Raw genomic sequence first — 23740 nt, forward strand, 5'->3', positions numbered from 1 at the left:
AAAGCCAAGCAGTTGGTGTACAGGCTCAATAGAAAGTCTATGAGCCCCTACACCAACTGCTCGGCTTCCTCAGAAAAGGCGATCAGAAACTAGCAGCTTAGTGCCCGCCCGAGCGCTTCTGCCGCTTTGTTTTAGCGATCGGTGGGGATCTCAGTGCTCAGACCCCCACCGATCAAAACTTCTGACATGTCACTATGACATGTCAGAAAAGTTTTTCAAAAGTTTAGCTGACCCTTTAAAACAGTATCTTATATAAAAAGTACAATGCAGGAGCAAAGAGGCATCAACTGAACTTTATAATCCCAGCAACTGGTACAAGAACAGTTAGACAGGAGGGGGAAGAAAAAAATAAAAAGGGTAGAGGGAGATGGGCTCTTTACTCGATCAAACACTGAAACTCGTAAAGTTTTGAAAAGTAATCCAGGGTTGCAAGAGATTGAGAAATTTGCTAGGATCATCAGAATCTACCTACATTAACTTCTCCATCCTCATAATGAGGTTAATCTCTTGTACATCGTCCAGTATAGTCGGAGGTTGTGTTTTTCTCCAATTTCTAGGAATACCTGTACATGCAGCAGCAAGGAAATGTCACAATAAACCCTTTTTAAACCCTTTCCGCATGTTCACATACATGCATGTCATTGAAAGGGTCCCCTACCTTCAATCCGTCATGCATGTACTTGATGGTGATCACACGGGCACAGACGCTGTGACTGACAGCCGGACTCCTGCTTCAACGGCCGGGATTGAAGAAACCTTGATTAGATACTATAGAGTAAAGGGTGAAAAGGGGGAAACCTGGTTAAGGATTTTAGTAAGAAATTGGGAAAGAGATTCCCTGAAGGACTTAAAGAAATGGGTTTGAAACCGTCATGTTTACACCTAATGGCCAAAATGAGGTTTCAATCTCCTCTGAAATTGAAGGCAGAGCAGTCTTCCTGACATAATTCATCATTTTAGTCTGTAGGACATCAGGCCAAATCGTCAAATTGACCTCTAATATTGTGCAGGTTCTGATAATACCCACAGAAGGTATTGGCTATTTAATGAATTCGGAATCATCCTGCACCCTGACAGCTTTAATACAGGGGGATAAGGAACGTCCACACTTATTAAAATGCTAATAGAAAAACCTTTTATTTTGGTCTTGAAACTGCCAATATTTTTTATTTAGAGCTCCTCTCTAGTTCATTCAAAGTAATGTGGAAGCAATTGCGTTTTTGGGTCACCTCAAAAAAATGGATATTAGCAAGCTGTGCAGAAACTTTAAATGCATTGTCATTCTTTAGATGTGACCCATATTTAATAAAGACCCCCCCAAGGTGCACATTTCAGTGCCTTCCCATTGTAAAGAAGTGTGTGTAGGGTCCGAGGAGTGGATCGATAGGACGTTTCTAATAGTGCTATAGATGCCTTCGGAGCACACTGAGTCTAGCATCAAGTTATTAGTGAGCTTGACTGTCTCGCACATTTAGGGAGAGACTCAAAAACAGACTCAAAAGAAGAAGAGGGGTGACATGTCAGGGCAGGGAGACTCAAGAAAACCATGTCAATGCAAATGTATGACTGGTGAGCGGGAGAGAAATAAATATAGTCTGTCTCGGGTGTGGAGGGCCCTCCAAATGTCTACCAGCTGTAAATTGCGAAGAAATTGCTTGAGTTGACCTAACTGGGAAGAGGGAATGTGACTCTTTCTGGCAATTGTGTCTAAAGAGGGATTAAATGGGAAAATAAGACTGTGGTATTGATCCCGTCCAAAACAACAGAACCCTGTCACAACGATGACAGACAGAAACCATTAGCTAGGTTTCAGTCACCATTGAGTTCAATAGTGAGGGAAACGGAACCTGAGGTTTCCGTTTGACTTTCCGCTGAGGGGTTAACCCAACGTAAACCTCTGGCGGAACACGAACGCTGATGTGAACACACGCTTAGTATTTTGTTATAGGAAAAAAACGTAGAAAAAAGTACACATATTTGGTATCACCGCGTTTGTAACGACCCAAAACTATAGAAATAAAACTATAATATTTTTTCCGCATGGTGAACACCACAAAACAAAAAGTAAAAAACAATGCCAGAATCACAATTTTTTTGGTCACCACATCTCCCAAAGTATAGAATAAAAAGTGATCAAAAAGTAGCATGTACCCCAAAATAGTACCAATAAAAACTAAAACCGGTACCGCAAAAAACAAGCCCTCAAACAGCATTTTTGACTGAAAAACAAAAAAATTAGGGCGCTCAGAATATGGTGACACAAAAAAGAAATTATTTTAAAAAAAGTGATTATATTGCGCAAATGCTGCAAAACATAAAAAAAAACTACATACATTTGGTATCGCCGTAATCATATCGCCCCCAGAATAAAGTTAAACTGCTTTTTATAGCCCACAATGAACACTGTAAAAAAAAAAATATTAAAAAGCATTGCCAGAATTGATGGTTTTTGGTCACCTTGCTTGAAAAAAAAAAAAAGTAATAAAAAGTGATCAAAAAATCGCTTGTACCCCAAAATGGTACCAATGAAAACTACAGATTGTCCCGCAACAAATAAGCCCTCACACACCTCCGGTGGAGAAAAATTAAAAAAGTTCTGGCTCTCAGAATATAGCAACAGAAATTGTGCAGAGCGTTCCAAAAGTGGATAAGATCGGGCACCATTTATCAGTGCGACACTGGCCACATATCTATGAATTGTTATTTATTTACCCCATCATTATACCCTCTTATTATGCCCTACTGTACTCCGCACGGCTTTTATATGTCCCCACATTATAAACTGAAATACCAGTAAAACCCCAAACAGAACAACTGCCAAGCTAAATCTGTGCTCCAAAAGCCAAATGGCGCTCCCTCTTCTGAACCCTATAGCGTGCCCAAACAGCCGTTTACGTCCACAGATATGGCATTCCCATATCTGGGAGAACCTGATTAATATTTTATGAGGTGTCTGTCTTCAGTGGCACAAACTGGGCACAACAAATTGTGGGCTAAAATGGCGTATCAGTGGAAAATTTAAATTTTCACTTTGCACCATCAGCTGTGCATTAACCCCTTCGCGCACCACGCCTTAATAGCATGTCGTGGTGCGGGGGGTGATGTATGGAGCGGGCTCACGCGCTGAGCCCGCGCCATATGTTGCAGGGGTCAGCTGTGTATTACAGCTGACACCCAGGACTAACGGACAGGAACAACGATCGTCCTGTTACAGGAGCCTGTAAAAATGACATTATTGTGCCAGCGATCTGCTGATAACTGGTTCAAGTCCCCTAGGGGGATTAATTAAATGTGTAAAATTATTTCAAGTAAAAAAAACTTTTTCCATTTTTCCTCTAAAGTAATGTAAAAAATAAAAAAATAAAATAAATTGGTATCGCTGCGCTCATAAAAGTCCGAACTATTACAATATACCATTATTTAACTCAAGAATTTGAAACGGCAGACATGCCTTTTTTTGGTCACCTTAGCGCTCAAATTTTTTATTATAAAAAGTGATCAAAAAATTGTATGTACCAAAAAATTGTACTAATAAAAACTACAGCTCGTCCTGTAAAAAATAAGCCCTCACGCTGCTCAATGGACCAAAAATAAAAAAAAGTTATGGCTCTCGGAGTGTGCTGAATCAAAACAATTTTTTTTTTAACACATAGATTTTACTTTGTAAAAGTAGTAAAATATAAAAAAATATATATACATTTGGTATCGCCATAATCATTAGTTGTCCTTTTTACCGCACGGTGAAAGCCGTAAAAACGAAACCCAAGAAACAGTGGAGGAATCGCAGTTTTTTCCAATTTCATTTCATTTTATTTTCACTTTTCCAGTACAGTAAATGGTACTTTAAATGGTGTCAATAGAAACTACAACGCCTCCCGCCAAAAATAAGCCCTCACACCACTCTATTGACAGAAAAAGAAAAAACTTTATGGCACTTGAAAAAGGGGAGGGAAAACAAAAAAAACAAAAAATCCATCAGTCCCGAAAGGGTTAATTAATTTCTAATGAAAAAAACATTTATGACCACATGTGGGGTATAGCCGTACTCTGAAGAAATTGCTTTACAAATGTTGGGGTGCTTATTCCTCCTTTATCCTTTGTGAAAATGAAAAAATGTAACATTTTAGTGGAAAAAATGTTGACATGCATTTTCACGGCCTAATACTAATAAATTTTGCAAACGACCTGTGGGGTCTAAATGCTCACTATACCCCTAGATAGACTCCTTAAGGGGTGTAGTTTCCCAAATGGGATCACTTTTGGGGTGTTTCCACTATTTTGGTCTCTCCGGGGCTTTGCAAATTCTACATGACACCCAAGAACCATTCCAGCTAAATTTGAGCTCCAAATGTCAAACAGCGCTCCTTCCCTTCTAAGCCCTGCTGTGGGTCCAAACAGCAATTTATTACCACCAATGGCATATTGCCGTAATCGGGAGAAATTGCTTTACACATGTTGGGGTTCTTTTTCTCCTTTGTTGCTTATAAAAATGTATTTTTTTTCAGATATTCATTTTCAAAGACTAACTCCAATAAATATAGCACACGACCTGTGGGGTCAAGATGCTAACTATACCCCTAGATAAATTCCTTGCGGGGTGTAGTTTCCAAAACGGGGTCACTTTACGGGTGTTTCCACTGTTTTGGCACCACAAGACCTCTTTAAACCTGATATGGTGCCTAAAATACATTCTAATAAAAAGGAGGCCCAAAAATCTACTAGCTTCATTGCTACTGAGGCATGTGCTTCAGTCCATTAACACACTAGGGCCACATGTGGGATATTTCTAAAAACTGTAGACTATAGGCAATAAATATTGAGTTGCGTTTCTCTGATAAAACTTTCTGTGTTACAGAATATTTTTTATTACAAATTAATTTCAGCAAAAAAAATAAAAACTTTCCCCTCTACATTGCTTTAATTCCTGTAAAACGCCTAAAGGGTTAAGAAACTTTCTGAATGTTGTTTTGAATACTTTGAGGGGTGCAGTTTTTAAAATGGGGTGATTTATCTAATATATAAGGCCCTCAAAGCCACTTTAGAACTGAACTTTACACTAAAAAATAGCCTTTTGAAATTTTCTTGAAAATGTGAGAAATTGCTGCTAAACTTCTAAGCCTTGGAACGTCCTAGATAAATAAAAGAATGTTAAAAAAAATTATGCAAACATAAAGTAGACATACGGGAAATGTTAACTAGTAACTATTTTGTGTGTTATTACTATTTGTCTTACAAGCAAATACATTTAAATTTAGAAAAATTATCAAACAAACTTTTCCACTAACATAAAGTACAATATGTTACGAGAAAACAATCTCTGAATCAATTGGATAGGTAAAAGCATTCCAAAGTTATTACCACATTAAGTGACATTGAAATAATCAGCTTCGTCCTCAAGGCCAAAACAGGCTCAGTCCTAAAGGGGTTAGGGTATGTTCACACGGCAACGCCAATTATGCCTGAAATTACGGAGCTGTTTTCAGGTGAAAACAGCTCCTGAATTTCAGACGTTTTGACAAGTGCATGCGTTTTTCGCGCCGTGTTTTACGGACATAATTGGAGCTGGTTTTCATTGGAGTCAATGAAAAACGGCTTCAATTACGTCCCAAGAAGTGACAAGCACTTCTTTGAGGCGGGTGTCTTTTTACGCGCCGTCTTTTGAATTCAATAGGCAGATGTTTGCAGACGGTTTGGAGCCGTTTTTTCGGGCGTAATTCGAGGCGTAAAATGCCTGAATTACGTCTGTAAATAGGGCGTGTGAACATACCCTTAGAGGACTGGCTTCATCCTGCAGAACTCATCATGCCTGTATTTTCATGCTACGTGTGATATTAGGGTTTACGGTTTTCACAGTGTGGTTAAATTTCATTTTTGCTCCTATTTCCGCAAAATCGCATAAAAAATTTGATTTAACCACAGTGTGAATAAAGCCTACTCTTTTTTCGTGCCTTGTACTATATTTTTTTTTGAGCAATTTTCGTTATTGTGGGACAAATTGCGCAGAGTTGCCACAATTTTCATAACAGCGGCAAAACCATGCCCTTTTTGCTGCATTAACGAAAATTACGCCCAAAACACACAATAATAAAAAAAAGTTAACATACCCTACAAGAGAGGTCGGGAGAGACAAGTGAAGAAAAGACAAAGAGGGATGAAGGGATGGAGAAGTACTCACCAGCCTGGGGATCTATAATTGAACCTGACTGGTCGGCGGGCCTTCTCTCCTGCAGATATGAGGATTCTTTTCTGTGGAAGAAGGACCTGATTGGTTGGCGGGGTCACATGGACATGACATCATCAAAGGTCATTTAGCCCACTATGGAATAGCATCTACCCTGAACATTTTTATGTGTATCAACTCAGGCAAATGTGCTGCGGGGGTCCTAGGGCCCCCTAGTTTTGGGGCTGGGACGCCATTTCAAATGCTGCGACACCTATAGCTACTTCACTGTTCACCCCTCTGGCTTTTAATAAACAAAAGTGTATGGGAGCCATATGAAAAAAGGGAAAGAAAATAAAATAGGAAGGGGAGAGGAAAGGAGAGAAAGGGAAGTAAAATGGTAAGGGCTAGAAAGAAGCTAAGAGACTGAAAAAGGGAAGACGGAACATAACACAAAACAATTGCCATTCTTGCCAAGGATCTAATCTTGGAGGGGGTCACAAGTTGTGACTGAATTACTTTGAAAAACTTTGTCAGTAGAAGAGAAAAATCTATTTAGGGAACGGGTTTCGACAGTTTGGGCCAGGGAACCACCGCCATGACCTAACATAGCAGCTAAACATAGAAGAATCTATTGGAGCATGAATAAGGTGGCAATGAATAAGGTGGCAATTATGATAGTTGTAACTAGAGGTTCAACCAGCTAAGTTCGCAAATGGGGATTAATCAAGAGTCTGACTTTTGCAGCAGGAGAGAACTTGACTGCTGAATATTATGCAGCATGACACACAATTCGAGTGTGCAGTCATAAGTCTAGTCAAAGAGTACAAAGAACTGATGCACTCATGCAAGTCAATTGGAACTTGAGCACAGGAACAACCTAAAGTCAAAAGATATTAAAAAAATGTGTGAAGTCTGATATATCACTGGTTGATGAGTCAAGTCGATGGGAGGAATGGCCAAGATCTGGTTGGACAACCTGTTTGTAGAAGTACAAGGAAGGAAGGAGGAACAAGGGAGATAGGGAGAGAAGCAGGGAAATAAGGGATATAGGAGGAAAATCACTGGTAAACAGGCACTCGGCTCAGCAATGTATAAAAGTATCAAAATTTATTATCAATAAGTTAAAAAACAGAAAGTAGCACTAAGTGCGACCTTATGTCAATATAGACAATTGAACACAAAATGACAATACATACAGTAAACAAACAGAAATAGACATCACAAGCCCGGTCGGGTCACCAATAGCTAACTCATATGGTTCCTCAATGATAATTCAGAGATATGTAGCATCAAATTCAAGATTAAATGTTAGAAATGTAATGAGCTAATAATAGACCCGTTCAGTAAAGGGCAGTGTGCAGACCATGCGTTTAATTAGTCGATGTATTTCACGTATTAACCAAAAAAAGTTGTATCAGCTGTGGACACAGGATGAGTGTAGCCTATTCATACACCACATGGGTATATTCATGTGTATAAGCTGTGGATCTCACTATTATTATTATTACATTTCTAACATTTGATCTTGAATTTGATGCTATATATATCTGAATTATCATTGAGGAACCATATGAGCTAGCTATTGGTGACCCGGCCAGGCTTGTGATGTCTATTTCTGTTTGTTTACTGTATGTATTGTCATTTTGTGTTCAATTGTCTATATTGACATAAGGTCGCACTTAGTGCTACTTTCTGTTTTTTAACTTATTGATAATACATTTTGATACTTTTATACATTGCTGAGCCGAGTGCCTGTTTACCAGTGGTTTTCCTCCTATATCCCTTATTTCCCTGCTTCTCTCCCTATCTCCCTTGTTCCTCCCTCCCTGTATAATAATAGATCATTTTTCATTGGTTGGCACCGTACGACTTGTACTGAGCTCTAGCATTTGACATGATCTAATCATATATACAGTCTATGTTTGTAGAAGTAGTTGTCTCTCTCATCTTCCGTGTTTGTCTGGCAAATTCTCTCTATGGTACAGGAGGGGTGAACAGCCATTCTAGTTTAACTGGTTCCCGACCGCTGGCAGTATTTTTACGGCCAGCGGTCAGGGTCCTTAAAACCCGAGCCATAGACTTTTTTACGGCTCGGGTTTTAACTTGCTGCCCGCGCGATCGGGCAGCTGAATGTCGGGTCTCCGGCTGTCAGTGACTGCCGGGGACCCTGAGGAGAGGATAGAAGCAGCTTTCGCTGCTTCTGTCTTCTCCGATGTCTTTTTACACAGCGCTCAATGAGCGCTGTGTATAGGAATAGAGACAGCAGCGGCGCTGTCTCTATACCTCCCGGTGATCATAACTAAAATAAAATAAAAGAGACACGGCGCCACATAGTGCAAATAAAAGCGATAGAACCACGGGAGCAATTGAACGTCAGGAAAATTGCTCACCTTAGATTGTGGACACCGTTTAGTGTCACAAAAGCAAAGAAGCTGCTGCCAGGTCCATACAAAAGCAAAACAAGTTTGCTGTCAGAAGAAGAGCTGAATAATGAAACAAAAAGGGACCAAACGGCCCTGCTAGTAAGGATGTCAGAGTAGGATAAGGTTGAAATAAACGTATTTATTTGCAAGAGACAGTGCTACGCGTTTCAACGCCGGACCGGCGTCTTCATCAGGCCAATGAAGACGCCGGTCTGGCGTTGAAACGCATAGCCCTGTCTCTTGCAAATAAATACGTTTATTTCAACCTTATCCTACTCTGACATCCTTACTAGCAGCGCCGTTTGGTCCCTTTTTGTTTCATTATTCAGCTCCCGGTGATCATGTGACTGGTCACATGATCGCCGGGTGCCGTTTGTGACAGACTGCTGCTGGGTCTTACTAGACCCAGCACAGCCCTATTAGTGACAATCGTCACTATGAGAGGGCTGATTTCCCCTGTAACTGGGGCTGCTGTGCAGCTCCAGTTACAGTGAAAAAACATGGTGTAAAAGAAAGAAAACAAATATATAAAGTTCCCCAAAGGTCTTTTTTGACCTTTGAGGAACAGACCATAGTAATAAAAAAATAGTAAAGTAAAGTGCAAAAAAAATTAAATAATAAATACACATAAAATACCCACCAACAAAAAAAACATTCCCCCCGCCAAACATTGTTGTAACGCTAGCGCTGACCCAATTACCCTAATATAGACATGTAATATATTAAAATTTATGGTAGACAATGACGATCCCAAATAAAAGGTCTATTTTAGGGTAAAACTATGTTATTACCCAAAAAAATAGCTGAAACAAAAAAAAGCTTATTTTTTTACTATTATTTTCAAACTTTATGAATAAAAATTCTAAAATAGCAAAAAAGGTGTGTATAAAAACGATAAAAAAAGAAACCTGCATTGTCTACGGAAAAAACGTCGCAAAAATCACGTAGTTAGCCCAACAAATAAAAAGTCCTAGCCATTTAACTAACACGTGCTAAAAAGGGCTAAACGGTGTCTCGTCCTGAAGGCGCAAAATAGTCATATATGGAATCCCAAGACCGATATAAACGATGGCACTTAATCACGGTGGCGAAGGACATGATTGCAGCCTCTGTGGAATACCTGCAGTTGAAATAAGAAATCCCAGGAATACGGAAGGTTATGTTTTTGAAGAATGTCCAAGACTGGTTTTCCATGTCCTTTTTAGCAAGGTGGTTCTAGAGAGGTCTGGCAGGACCTTTAGTGGGGTCTGTTGGTAAATAGTCTGAGCTCTCCCACATACAGTAGCTACCTCAGCAGTTTCTCTTTCAGTTGATATCTCTGGACATCATTGACCTAAGGCCAATGCTGCACGTGGCCCATGTTCGTTGTCACATGTCGTGGGACGTGTGGCACTCTGGAGGTTGTGGAGCAGACATCATGTTTAGGGTTGTCGGATGTAGCGGAAGGTAAATTCAGAGGGGTGGAGGAACTCCCATAGGAGCTAGCGGCTCAGAGTCTGTTGCATTTACCATCATGGCCAACACTGTGTGGTGTGCTCCATCTGCAGAGTCTGCCAAACACCAGTTAATGCTGCCACGGGTAGACTACTGGGGCTTACTGGAAAGGTTGTATTTGAGTCTGCCTCTATCGATGGAAGTTCAGAAAACTTTGACACTGTTAGTAAAGGATATAGAGTCTTTTCTTTTAGATAGTTCCCATTTCCTTGGAAACGGCGTGTTTTGAGACGATTCACAGAAAAAAAGTATTTTGACTGCAATATGTGAACCCAAACTTGTCAATTTGATGGGACCAGTTTATATACTTCCAAAGAACATGACAAAGGGATTACAGCAATAAGAGAGCTCCGAGATTGGAGCCATTATGATGATAGAAATTTTTTTAACAAACTCCTTCCATCCAGTCGATGCCCTTCTCTCCAGAGATGTCTGCACAAACGGCCGTCCTGTTCCACAGTGACCACCAGGGTGCGCTCACGAGCTCAGTCCAGACTTAAGAAGCCAAATAGCATGCATGTGGGAAATTGAGCTGATTGCTCCCAGAGCACCCTAGGCTATAAGAAGGTCCCAGCCCCTTCCTCCCATGCCTGAGCGTTGTTTATCGTATCCTAATTTGTCTGTGCAAATGGTCTCCTACTGTCTTCTAGTTCCCATTGTTTCCCGTACCTGTATACTGTATCCTGTATCCCGTGCTGTCCTGGTCAAGTGCCGTGCTGAGCTGTGGTCGTGCTGTGCGGCATACCACGCCTGCCCTGCTATACCACGCCTGACGTCTGCCTGTTGCCTAATCCCAGCCGAGCCTGCCTTGCTACTGTCCGAGCTGCGACAGGTACCATATATACGAACTATAGACTGTTTCCCGCGCCCTGTTGGGCAGCTGCCATGCCGCCAAGGCGGTACGGTCCAGTGGGTCCGCGAACTCAACGTGACAGTACGCTCAGGCCAAGGACCCCGCTGGTCGATCCAAGACCAAGATGACGTCACAAGAGATGCGGGTGGATATGCTGGACCTCCGGTCTCGACAGGACCAACTCCTCCAGGCCTTGAACATTCTCGTACGTTGGCAGGAGGCACAAGCTGCCGTTCCTCCTACTACACCTCCTGGCAGTGTTGATCCTCAGACTACACCTTCTAGCAGTGTTGATCCTCATTTTTCTTTGCCACTTCCTGACCGCTATGATGGAGATGCAGATACCTGTTGTGGATTTTTGAACCAGTGCCAGATCTACTTCAGCCTGTATGCAAGGGCATTTTTGTCTGATGGCGCAAGGGTCGCTTTCATCATCTCTCTCCTCACTGGCAAGGCTCTTGCATGGGCGAATCCTATCTGGGAGAGATAAGGACTAGAGACCCGTGACTTCCATGGCTTCCTCCGGAATTTCCGCATGGTGTTATAGGAGCCAGGACAAGTCTCATCTGCAGCAGCTTCCTTGCTAAACATACGCCAAGAAGACACCTCCATGGGTGAGTACGCCATCCACTTCCGCACCCTGGTGGCAGAACTGTTGTGGAACAATGAGGCCCTGGTGGCTACATTCTGGCAGGGACTGTCGCCTAAGATTAAGGGCGAACTTGCCGCTCGAGATCTACCTTCTACCCGGGATGACCTCATCCTTCTGTTTCACCCGGATTGATATGAGGATCCGAGAATGGCTCCAAGAAGCTCGTCGGGAGGGAGGCCTTCCTAATCCGGCCCCACCCTTGCAGCAACCTCTGCTGTCCTCAGGTGCCGATCCTCCTAAGGAGTCTGTGAGGATCGACCAATGTAAGCTATCTACCCAGGAGAAACAACGCAGACACACTTCGGGACTCTGTCTATATTACGGACTCGGAGGTCATCTTGTGCGTCTGTGTCCCCAAAAGTCCCATAGCCTAGGGTTGATAGGAGAGACAACCTTGGGTAAAAAAGGACTTTCGTCTAAATTGTCCATACCTGTGACCATAGTGTCCGGCGAGAAAATGCATCGTGTCTCTACGTATCTGGACTCTGGAACCGCTGCTAATTTCATTTGTAAAGACCTGGTGGATTTTCTTCAATTACCCACTACCGCTCTGGAGAGGCCGTTGACGGTTCCATCGGTAAATGGACTACCTCTGCCAGACCCAGTTATAGCTGTGACCAAGCAACTGAGGCTCCACTCCGAGCTGTTATCGTTCTTTGTCTTGTCCAAGGCCGTTTACCCCATGCTGCTCCGATCAAATGCCCCAGTCCTGGACTGGAACTCTGGAGAGGTTCTCCAGTGGGGCCCCGAGTGTCACAACCGTTGCCTGGGACAGATTCGTTAGGCTCAGCCTCCTCTGCCTCAGTCATTGTCAGGATTGCCTGGTCATTATGCTGCATTTTCGTACGTCTTCAGCAAGGGCTTCATACGGAAATCTTCCTCCCTGGCAGGAGCCGGGCTCTTCTTCGTCAAGAAAAAGGATGGTTCTCTAAGTCCCTGTATCGACTACCAGGGTCTCAACCAGATCACGGTGAAAAATAAGTATCCGTTGCCATTGATCTCAGAACTATTTGATCGTATACGTGGTGCCAAGATTTTTTCCAAACTAGACCTGCGTGGGGCTTACAACCTAATCCGGATTCGCCGGGGTTTATGAATGGAAGACTGCATTTCACACCCGTGATGGACACTATGAATATCTAGTAATGCCCTTCGGCCTCTGTAATGCTCCCGCGGGCTTACAGGAGTTCTTTAATGACATCTTCCGTGACCTCCTCTATGTTTGTGTAGTAGTCTATCTTGATGACATCTTGATTTTTTCTCCAGATCCCATGACTCATCAGAGACATGTCCGTCAAATTTTGCTGCGTTTAAGGGAGCATCGTCTATACGCTAAGATGGAGAAGTGCGTGTTTGAGAGAGATGCTCTACCCTTCCTGGGCTACATCGTCTCGAATCGAGGTCTCGAGATGGATCCTGAAAAGGTAAAGTCCGTCCTGGAATGGCCACGCCCTCAAGGCTTGAGGGCCAATCAGCGCTTTTTGGGATTCGCTAATTTTTACAGACAGTTCATCCCAAACTTCTCCTCACTGACATCTCCTATCTCTAACCTCACCAAGAAGGGTAGGAATGCCAAGGTGTGGACTCCTGAGGCAGAGTCCGCATTCAATAGCCTGAAGAGTGCCTTCACGTCAGCCTCTATCCTCCATCATCCAGATCTTTCTCTACAGTCCTCGTTGGAGGTGGACACCTCCTCTGTCGGTGCTGGTGCACTCCTGTTCCGGAGAGGATCCAAGGGCAAGTCAATGGTATGTGGATATTTCTCTAAGCGCTTCTCTTCCGCAGAACACAACTACTCGATTGGGGATCGGGAGTTACATGCCATAAAATTGGCAAGGGAGGAGTGGAGACATCTACTAGAGGGCGCAACTCATCCCATCCTAATTTTTACGGACCACAAGAATCTCACCTATCTCCAGACGGCCCAACAGCTGAATCCTCGTCAAGCCAGGTGGTTGCTGTTCTTTACCATGTTCCAGTTTGAGCTCCATTATCGCCCGGCTGACAAAAATGTGTGGGCCGATGCCTTGTCCAGGTCTTTCGAGAAAGAAGACACCATGGAAATTCCACAGAACATTATTAATCCGTCTTGCATTTTCTCTGTCAACCCCCTGCAAGTTGGGGACATTCCTCCAGGGAGGACTTTTGTGCGCCTCACTGACAGAGGGGGAATCCTCTGCTGGGGACACTCCTCTAGACTGGCAGGTCACGCGGAGACCCGTAAGACCCGAGATCTGATTGTCCGTCATTTCTGGTGGCCCACACGGCCCTAGGACATTATGGACTATGTTTCTACCTGCTCAGTGTGTGCAGCTAACAAGGTTGCTCACTCCAGACCTGCTGGCCTGCTCCAGCCATTGCCTGTGCCCGATGCTCCCTTGCAGCATATAGCTATGGACTTTATTACTGACCTGCCTCTCTCTGCTGGATGCAGTGCTGTCTGGGTGGTGGTGGATCGATTTTCGAAGATGGCCCACTTCATTCCTCTGACCGGTCTTCCTTCTGCTCCTCAACTGGCATAGCTTTTCATCCAACACATCTTCTGCCTGCACGGCTTGCCGCAGCATATTGTGTCTGATCGGGGGGTTCAGTTCACCTCGAAGTTCTGGAGAGCCCTCTGCGGACTCCTAGGTGTAAAATTGGACTTTGCCTACCATCCTCAGTCCAATGGTCAGGTCGAGAGGATCAATCAGATCTTGGAGAACTATCTACGCCACTCCATCTCCAAGCAGCATGATGACTGGGTGCAGTTGCTCCCATGGGCTGAATTCTCATACAATAATCACACCAGCAAGTCCACTAGGAATACACCGTTCTTTATTGTCTATGGCCAAAACCCACAAATTCCTCTCCCGGTGCCTGATACGTCCGAGGTACCAGCAGCTGACATTGCTTTTAGGGACTTTCTGCAGATCTGGCAGTAGATTCGATCCTCCATCCTGCTGGCGGTCAACCGCATGAAACGGAAGGCAGACACAAGGAGAAGAGAACCACCTTAGTTTCTCCCTGGCATAAAGGTCTGGCTGTCCTCCAGGAATATTTGACTGAGGGTGCGATCATACAAATTTGATCCCAGGTTCCTCGGACCCTTCGTGATCCTACAGCAGATCAACCCTGTCGCTTACAAGCTTTGGCTGCCTCCTACCCTCAAGATCCCCAACTCTTTCCATGTCTCCCTTCTGAAGCCGGTGGTTCTGAACCACTTTACCAAGACTCCTAGCCCTGCGGTTGACTCCAGCATTCCTTCGGACACCTTCGGGGTTAAGGAGATCCTGGATATTAAAAAAGTAAGAGGAAGAACCTTTTATTTAGTAGATTGGAAGGGGTTTGGTCCACAAGAGAGGTCCTGAGAGTCAGAAGAGAATCTCAATGCTCTAGAACAGTTCTCATCGGTTTGTTCGTGGATCCTCTGTGTCGTCTGGGAGATGGTGCTTGGAACCCAGGCAACGCTTGGCACAGCGGGTAGAGGCAGTCGGATGGATAGGCAGAAGTCAGGACAGGCAGCAGACGTCGTAACGGGTAGGGCAGCAATAGGTCAAGGCATGCGGCGTACCGGGTATGGATGCAATAGGTCAAGGCAGGCGGCAGGCGGCGTAATGGGTATGGATAGCAATAGGTCAAGGCAGGCGGCAGACAAGGAAAGTCAAGTTCAGGCAGAGGTCAGTAACGGGAAATCCAGACAAAAAGGCAGAGGGGACGGAAACTGAACCAGGGCACAGGGAAACTCACGGGGAACTTGGTTGAACAAGCATGGATGCAAGAAAGGAGGAACCTTAAATAGGAAGTCTTAGGAATTAAGGCGCGCGCTGACTCGTCCGGTCTTAAAGGGCCAGCGCGCGCCATCTAGTGACTGCAGCCGCACATCGAGGATGACGGCCGCGGAGGGAGGTAAGGGATGCACTTACCTGACGCCATCCAGGGCCAGCAGAGCGTCCGGTCGGGTAAGTGGAGCTTGGGATGAGCATGTGGTAATAGAGGACGCCTAAACAGGAGCAGAGGCCGTGGGGAACGGCGCGACAGCCGTTACATGCTCCTACCCTCATTAAGAGGATTCTCTCTCATTCTGGTCCCAAGAGGAGAGGGCGTAAGAGGGGGGATACTGTAACGTCCATGGTCGCTGACCACGAACTCCTTCCATCCAGTCGACGCCCTTCTCTCCGAAGATGTCTGCACATACGGCCGTCCTGTTCCACAGTGACCACCAGGGTGCGCTCATGTGCTCAGCCCAGACTTAAGAAGCCAAATAGCACGCATGTGGGAGATTTAACTGATTGCTCCCAGAGCACCCTTGGCTATAGGAAGGTCCCAGCCCCTTCCTCTCATGCCTGAGCGTTGTTTGTCGTATCCTAGTTTCTCTATGCAAATGGTCTCCTAGTGTCTTCCAGTTCCCAGTGTTTCCCGTACCTGTATCCTGTATCCCGTGCTATCCTGGTCAAGTGCCGTGCTGAGCTGTAGTCATGCTGTGCTGCATACCACGCCTGTCCTGCTACACCACGCCTGACGTCTGCCTGTTGCCTAGTCCCAGCCGAGCCTGCCTTGCTACTGTTCGAGCTGCCACAGGTACCCTATACGAACTATAGACTGTTTCCTGCGCCCTGTTGGCCAGCTGCCATACCGCCAAGGTGGTACGGTCCAGTGGGTCCACGAACCCAATGTGACACTTTGTCAGAAGTAGGATTACATTATCAAAAATCACTGGATGAGGGATCAGATTTAATGTGAATTTATTCTAGGTGTTGATAATTACTAGGATGTTAATCAATGTCAGATCAGATACCTTTCCCCACCCATACGTTGTCCTGAACTTGGTTTATCATGAAATACTGTACAGATTGTAATAATTGAAGCTATCAATGAATCCTAATTCTTATATATTACTCAGTATCACTGTGAAAAAATTGAAACAGATGTGCTGTAAATAAAGAGTTGATGTTACTTCGTTGAGAAGTTACTAAATAAAAATTAATGTTCTTGAAGATATGTTTTTTATTTATGTCAGGTGATTTTTCAAAGAATGCATGTTCAACCTATAGTCATCTCAAGATTTTTGTGCCCCATATTTATAAAGAATACCATCTGGTGGGTTACAGCAATTTGAGATTATAATGATTTTTGGAATGTAAGCTACTGCAGCACAACCATTTACAAACTAGACATTATTATTATTATTATATAACAGCACTGGAATTAATCCTATAAGCACAACGTACAGATATCATGATGTATGCACAGAATACAAAATGACATTCAGTTTCATCACCTGTTTTGCATTATCTTCATCCTCTGTATCTCTCTCCCTTTTCTCAGGCCTCCAAGCCAGGGCTGCCATCAGGGCAGTACTACTGGTACTGCTATCAGGGGCCCGGCCACAATTATGAAAAAATAGGGGCCGTCCGCTTCTCTGCTGCTTTAAACATTTGAATAAGGGCCCCAGGGTTAGTCACTTGGAGAAAGGAACGGACCCTGCAATGTAATGGGGCCGGTTCCTTACTCTGAAGTAACTAACGCTGGGGCCCTGAGTGGACTTACAGAAGAGGAAGATGCACCATGAGAAGCAGAAGCTCCGTGTGGAGAGAGCCGCCCCCCCCCCAGGCACGTCCTTCTCTACACAGCCAACTGGACCTGCAGGCTTGTGAGTGCTTCCCCCCCCCCCCCCCCATCTCGATCCTGCTTAACCATTCCTCCTGACCCCACTTGTAGAAAATATAAAGTATGTTAAAATGTTTTTGTTTTTTTTTCGTTTCCCTAGGTTATTTTGCCACAATTTTCGCAATCGCTGCAAAAATGAAAAAAATCCGAAAATTGCATAAAAAAAAGTGTGTATCGGCCGTATTTCCCAGGCCGACCACAATTCAGGGAGCCGGACATAGTTATCAATGCTGCTAGGAGTCCCTGCCTCTCGGCAGGAATACTGCCCCATACTGTAATGATGTTTTCAGTACGGGACGGGACAGTATTCCCATGGGAAGGGAGGGACTCCTGTGATGCTAGAAACCCGGCTCCCTGAACTGTGGTCGGTCCGGGAAATATGGCCGGTACACGGTCCGTATATCACAGACCGAACATGGACGTCTGAATAAGGCCATTTGTCTCCTATTTTTGGTGTTGGATTGCGCAGTAAAAATTCACTACAAACCACAATATAAGGCTATATTCAAACGAACGTGTGTGAAATCAGCCGTGAATAATGGCCGTTTTTCAAGCCCGATATGCACCCGAGCAGGACCCGTTTTCACAGATCCGTCATAGACTTGAGTCTAATGAGGGATCCGTGAAAATGGATAAAAATAGGACATGTCCAATTTTTTTACAGGCCCTTCACATGGTCCGTTAAAGCAACGACCGTGTGAATAGCCCCATGGAAATACATGCAGCTGTGTGACGGCCATTAAAAAAAAACGTCCTACACACGGATGATCTGCGTGGAATTTAGGACGTGCTGCTGATTTTTAAATCAGCTGCATGCCTATTATGTTGCAGAATTGTAACGTATTTCATCCCTAACAATGTAAAGGGTTAATTTGCTGTAAATCCCTAGCAAATTCTGTAAGGCTACATGCACACATTGAGAAATTTAGTGCAAAACATCTGCATCAAAACCGCAGGTAATTCGACAGGTAAAATCTGCACCTAAGGCCTTATTCACATGGACGTGTCCGTTTTGCGCGCGAAAAAAAATGCAGTGTTTTGCGCGCGCAAAAGGTCCGTGTGTCATCAGCATATGGTGCGCGGCTGCATGATTTTCGCGCAGCCGGCATCATGATGACACTCTGGTTTTCTGTTTACAAACAGAAAAGCACGTGGTGCTTTTCTGTTTTCATTCATTCATTTTACTGGTGTTGCGCGAATCACGCGCGGCACCCGGAAGTACTTCCAGGTGCCGAGCGCGATTTGCACGCACCCATTGACTTCAATGGGTGCGTGCAGCGTGAAACACGGCCAAATATAGGACATGTCGTGCGTTTCACGCAGCGGACATACGCTGCGTGAAATTCACTGACCATCTGAACAGCCCCATTCAGTAACACAGGTCCATGCGACGTATTATACGTTCGTGTGAATAAGCCCTAATAGTACGTTTTTAGGTGTGGTTATTACATTTTGATGCGGAAATAGGTGCAGGTTTTATGCTGCATATTTTTTTAATTTATTTTAAACGCAAGATAAATTGACATGTAGCATATTTTCAAGTACGCACCGCAGGTCAATTTTTGTGCAGAAAAAATCTGTGACATGTAGATGAGATTTCTTGATCTCATTTACTTTGCTGGTACTTATTACACTGCTGATTTGCCGCACGAAAATACCCGCAACAAATTTGCACGTAATAAGTATCGGGAGCATTTGGCCGAACAGAGTTTTTTTTAACTCAACCTAAGGCCCCGTTTACACATGTTGGATTTGATACGGATTTCGAGGACATGCCGATGATTCTGCATCCCATGCATATGAGGTTTCCGCAACTCAGTTCACATGGTACGAAAAATTTTCCAGATGTATTTTTGTCCGCACCATGAAAAGAAATCCACCGCAGCAATAAGCAGCAGGCGACTTATATTACATGGAAAAGCCGAGGATAAGCAGCTTTGAATGACAATGGGACTTCGGCCTTGCTCACACAGTTTTTTGCAGGCAGAAAAATCTGCCTCGAAATTGCTTCAGGCTTTCTCTGCCTCCCATTGATGTCAATGGGAGGTTAGAGATCTAAATGCCCGAAGAAAGGGCATGTCGCTTCTTTTTCCCACGAGCGTTTTTTTCAACAGGATTCGATTTCGGACGTTCTTTGCCACAGTTTCCAACGCGGTTTCCGCATTGGAAACAGGGCCTTATTCTCGTCCAGATCTGCTACATGTTTGTGGCACATCTATGTCAGAAATCAAAGGGAAAGCCTCAGATTTTTGCTGTTGAAAAACACATTGAACCTTAGTGGAAACTTAAGAACAGAGCATTAGTGTTCCTGACATCCTCACAAGCGCTTCCCCCTCCCTTAAGGCCCCCTTCACATCATGTTGTTGCCCTAAGTTTATCGTGTACATCAGGAAATCTCCTAACATACACTATAAACAACGTAGACCCCACTCTGGTCCACCTCTATTACATATCTTGGTATACAGATTTACATATCATTTTTGGATTTCGATGCATTAAATATCACCCCTTTGATTTCTTTTTTACGTACCAAAATTGCCAGATGGAACCAATTGCTCCTATCTATAGCTCCAAGAGTGAGTTTAGTTAAAATGACCCTAATGCCTAAAATCCTGTATAATGTCCAGCAATCTCCCATATACCTCCCAGCCCGTTTATTAAAGCGTATTGAAAGTATACTCACTTCCTTTGTGTGGAATAATGGTAGGTCTCGGGTAGCTAGCTGGCGTCTATACGCCCCATGGGATGAGGGTGGTGTATCTTTCCCCAGTGCTAAATGGTACTATATAGCTCGTCAGTTGTCTCACCTGGCAAGATGGGAAGCGGCCGAGCGTGTGAGAGTTCAGAACCTAATTATTTTCCCATTTAGTCCACATTACTCTCATCCGTTGCATATCTTGTTTTGTGGCCGATCCTAAACCAGGCCCTACTCGTGTGGGATGTTTCTCAGCGCATGTTCTACTTCACTGGCATCACTAGGCACACACCTCTATGGCACTGTAAAGCTCTCCCAGACTTATTGAAGCTTTCTTTTGATATCCCCTGGCACAAGAGTGGTATTTGGTATCTCTCCCATATGTATTCTGACTCTGGAATTAAGACCTTCCCACAGCTGCAGGAGGAATTTGATCTCCCCTCTTCCTAACTGTTCTCCTATTTGAGAGTCAAACATGCACTTGAGACTCAGCTTGGCCCTGGAGAACTAACGTACCAAAGCTTCCCACTTCCTAACTTTCTGCTCTCTCCCCCTGATAAATACTTGATTTCTCATCTTTATGGCCAATTGTCCTGGAAGTTTAGAGAATCTATGCTCATCCTGCTGAAGGTAAAGTGGGAGAGTGATGTAGGTCCATTGACAGAGGATGAGTGGGACAGAGCCCTCTCCTCCCCTAAATCTGTATCATCCAATTATAATGAGCGACTCATACAATTTTACATACTGCATCGGGCGTATTATACCTCTAGATTACATCGCTTCTGTCCGGACTACCCTGACGAATGCCCTAAATGTGGACTTGCCTCAGGTTCCTTTTATCATCTAGTGTGGTCCTGCTTTAAGTTAGCCGGGTTCTGTGATCAGGTTATCAAATTTCTGAATGATGAGATGGGGTCTCCTGTCCTGCTGTGCCCTAAGTCATGTATATTTACTCCTAACCCTGCAGAATATGACTACCGTCATATCCACACATTTATTGTGGAGACATTATATTATGCCAAAAAGTTGTTGGCCAAGACTTGGTTGTCCTGTCGTGCCCCTACATTTGCAGAATGGCTGTCTCTGGTTGGTAGTATGTTACCCCACAAGAAATGGTTATTCTGACATAGAAACTGTCCTCTCAAATTCACCAAAATATGGGATAGATGGCTGCAGTCTAATGCTACTGTCTGCTCCCACCCCCCATACAGAATTTCCAGCTCGCCCCCAAGCCCTTAATTTGTTTGCTGCCGCGGACGTGGCTATTATTTAACCCATATCCATTTGGCCCCTCTTACATTCCATGTATACATTATGCATTGTAGACATCCACTTTCAACGCGGCATAAATGTAGGTCCTGACCTTCCGCTTAATGTTACCTGATATGTTCTATGTGATACTTTTATGCATCTATACCTGTGGAAACTGTTCGAGTTTCTAGTTAGTTGGTTAATTCTTTATAGTATGCCTTAGGCAGTGACCGGTTATACACGCTGGTGCACAAATATTTAAAGAATGTATTTCTTAAATATTTTTACGCGTGCTTTGTTTTATTTTGTATGCAATTATTTTGTGACATTTACTGGATAACCTTCACTGTCCTAAATATCTGAACTTACTGTATTGGATTATTGTGTTCTTCTGTACTTACAGTGGACATGTTGTCTACACATCCCAATGCTCTGTATTTACTTCTGATGTTTTACAATAAACTTTATTGTGAATTAGAAAAAAAAATCAGCCGAGCACAGCGCATGTCCCCACCAATCTAGAATTAATCATTGATCCAGTGGAAAGATGAGAAATGCTTTAGGCTGGAATATTTCTTTAAGCTCAAGTCACACACTTATGTGTTTCACTGGATGAATACCAATGGGAATTTTTTGGTTAGAACCTAACCTTTAATGTGAGATTTATTTCTTTTTTTAAAGCAATTTCAGATAGTGATACAATTGTATCCATAAGGTTCGTTCATTAGCGCTTGCGCACTTTACATTGACATATGTAATAAGTTCAGACAGGACAAGGATGAGATTTAAATGGTTAATACCATCACACTCTAGTATTTATAATTTATTTTAGCATTTTCCTGGTTTTTATTTATTTTTATATTTTTATATTTTTTTATAGTTATTCAAAAAATATATATTATGTTTAAATATTTTTGTTCCAAGTTGGGACCGGTACCCTCCTTGTCACAAGGTGTGTGCCAGGAACTGAAGCAACATGAGCAGCTGCTCTAGGAGTTCCTCTATATGAATCTCTTGTATTTCAGCTACTGCTGCTATAGAGATGACTGTGCAGCTCTCTTATTAGCAGATCAGCTGCTTTATCAAGCCCAGTGTGTGCCAGTAGCTGATACAGCTTCAGCTGCTGCTGCTGTGGATTCCACTGTGAGGATCTCGTGTTTAGCAACACACTAATCCTGCCTATCTGTAGTTATCTAGCCCTACGCGTTTCCTTACTCATAAGTCACTCTGCAGTAATTCATCAGGGGCTCACAGAGTTAATAGATTAGACCTTCTGGCATTCCAGAGGTCTGTGTAGACAATGCACTGATTCTATGATCAAACGTGGACATAGTTGCTAGCCAGTCACACACTTAAGACAAAGCACACATATTTGCAAGCTCCCACGTTCGCTTTCTCAGTTAAATCTTAAAGCATTTTTTTCTCCACTTATCTGCAGTATATGCTTCAAGTTCTGGTTGCAAAGAGAGAAAATGAAGCAGAAAAATGTACAACACGCAGCATGCCAACCCAGATATCTATTTTGTCTGGGCATAGTTTAATAGCTTCTGCAAAGCACTTTTTTTTATAGGGAAGTCTGTTCTCTAGTCAGGACACCAGGGAAAGGGTTTTAGTACATAAGAGAGTAAGAAAGATAAGGTCTCATCAACAATGGAAAAACAATGAAAATAAGATTGACTTTTATCTCTGAAGTATTTTAAAAATTAAGAGCTTTTTTTTTTTTAAATGCCTATTTGATTATATACTCCATCATAAACTTCATCTCATACACATCCATTTTTTTTTTTGCCTACATCCATCTTTAGAAATTCATAACTAGCATTTGTAACAGCTACTAGAACCATACTAAAGGAGATTTTGTAATTCTAAAAGAATAAGCCATCAAGGGAAGAACATACTTTGATATACTTCCATCAATGGCTTCCCCACAGTTCCAGCTATCCGGCTATGTTCACAGTGAGGTTTTTTTACAAGTTTTTTGTAAAAACTTGTCAAAGACGGCCAGAAAATGCCTCCCATTGATTTCAATGGGAGGCGGGGGCGGTTTTCTCCCGCGAGCGGTAAAACCGCCTCGCGGGAGAAAGAAGGGACATGCCCTATCTTCGGGCGTTTACGCCTCTGACGTCCCATTGACTTCAATGGGAGGCAGAGAAAGCTTATTTCGCGGTGTTTTCAATGGCCACGGGTGAAAAACGCAGCGAAAATCGGCGTGCAGGGAGAGGAAAATCTGCCTCAAACTTCCAAACGGAATTTTGAGGCACAAATTCCGCCTGCAAAATACTCTGTGTGAACATAGGCTGCTTCGAGTGTTTTTCAGTCTGGATTTGTGGGAGAAACGGTATGGAGCATTAAATAATAAAGAACTGTAGACATTGCAAACTTGTATGTAAGCAAGACAACAAAACATATTATTTACAAAATATTTACATTTGGATAAGCATAAATTAGCATAATAAACCCTAGCTACTGGGATGGAATAGCTGAAAAAATGTTTAAAGTGTCTCACAGTTACACTCTCCAATTAATTATAATTTGACCCGTGCATGATACTCTCTGGGTG

The 23740-nt window shown here is 43.4% G+C and overlaps 1 long non-coding RNA gene across 1 annotated transcript in view; it reads right to left on the minus strand.

Annotated features, from left to right (window-relative positions):
* Nucleotides 1–200: 200 nt before the first annotated feature.
* Nucleotides 201–23740, minus strand: part of LOC142656325 (uncharacterized) — a 49343-nt gene continuing 25803 nt past the window's right edge. The window contains exons 2-4 of the long non-coding RNA XR_012849657.1: nt 6176–6246; nt 659–768; nt 201–563 (exon numbers count right to left, since the gene is read on the minus strand). This is a non-coding gene — a long non-coding RNA (uncharacterized LOC142656325). The remainder of the gene's footprint in view (nt 564–658; nt 769–6175; nt 6247–23740) is intronic.

This window comes from Rhinoderma darwinii, chromosome 6 (genome assembly GCF_050947455.1).
Source record: "Rhinoderma darwinii isolate aRhiDar2 chromosome 6, aRhiDar2.hap1, whole genome shotgun sequence".
Classification (NCBI taxonomy): Eukaryota; Metazoa; Chordata; class Amphibia; order Anura; family Rhinodermatidae; genus Rhinoderma; species Rhinoderma darwinii.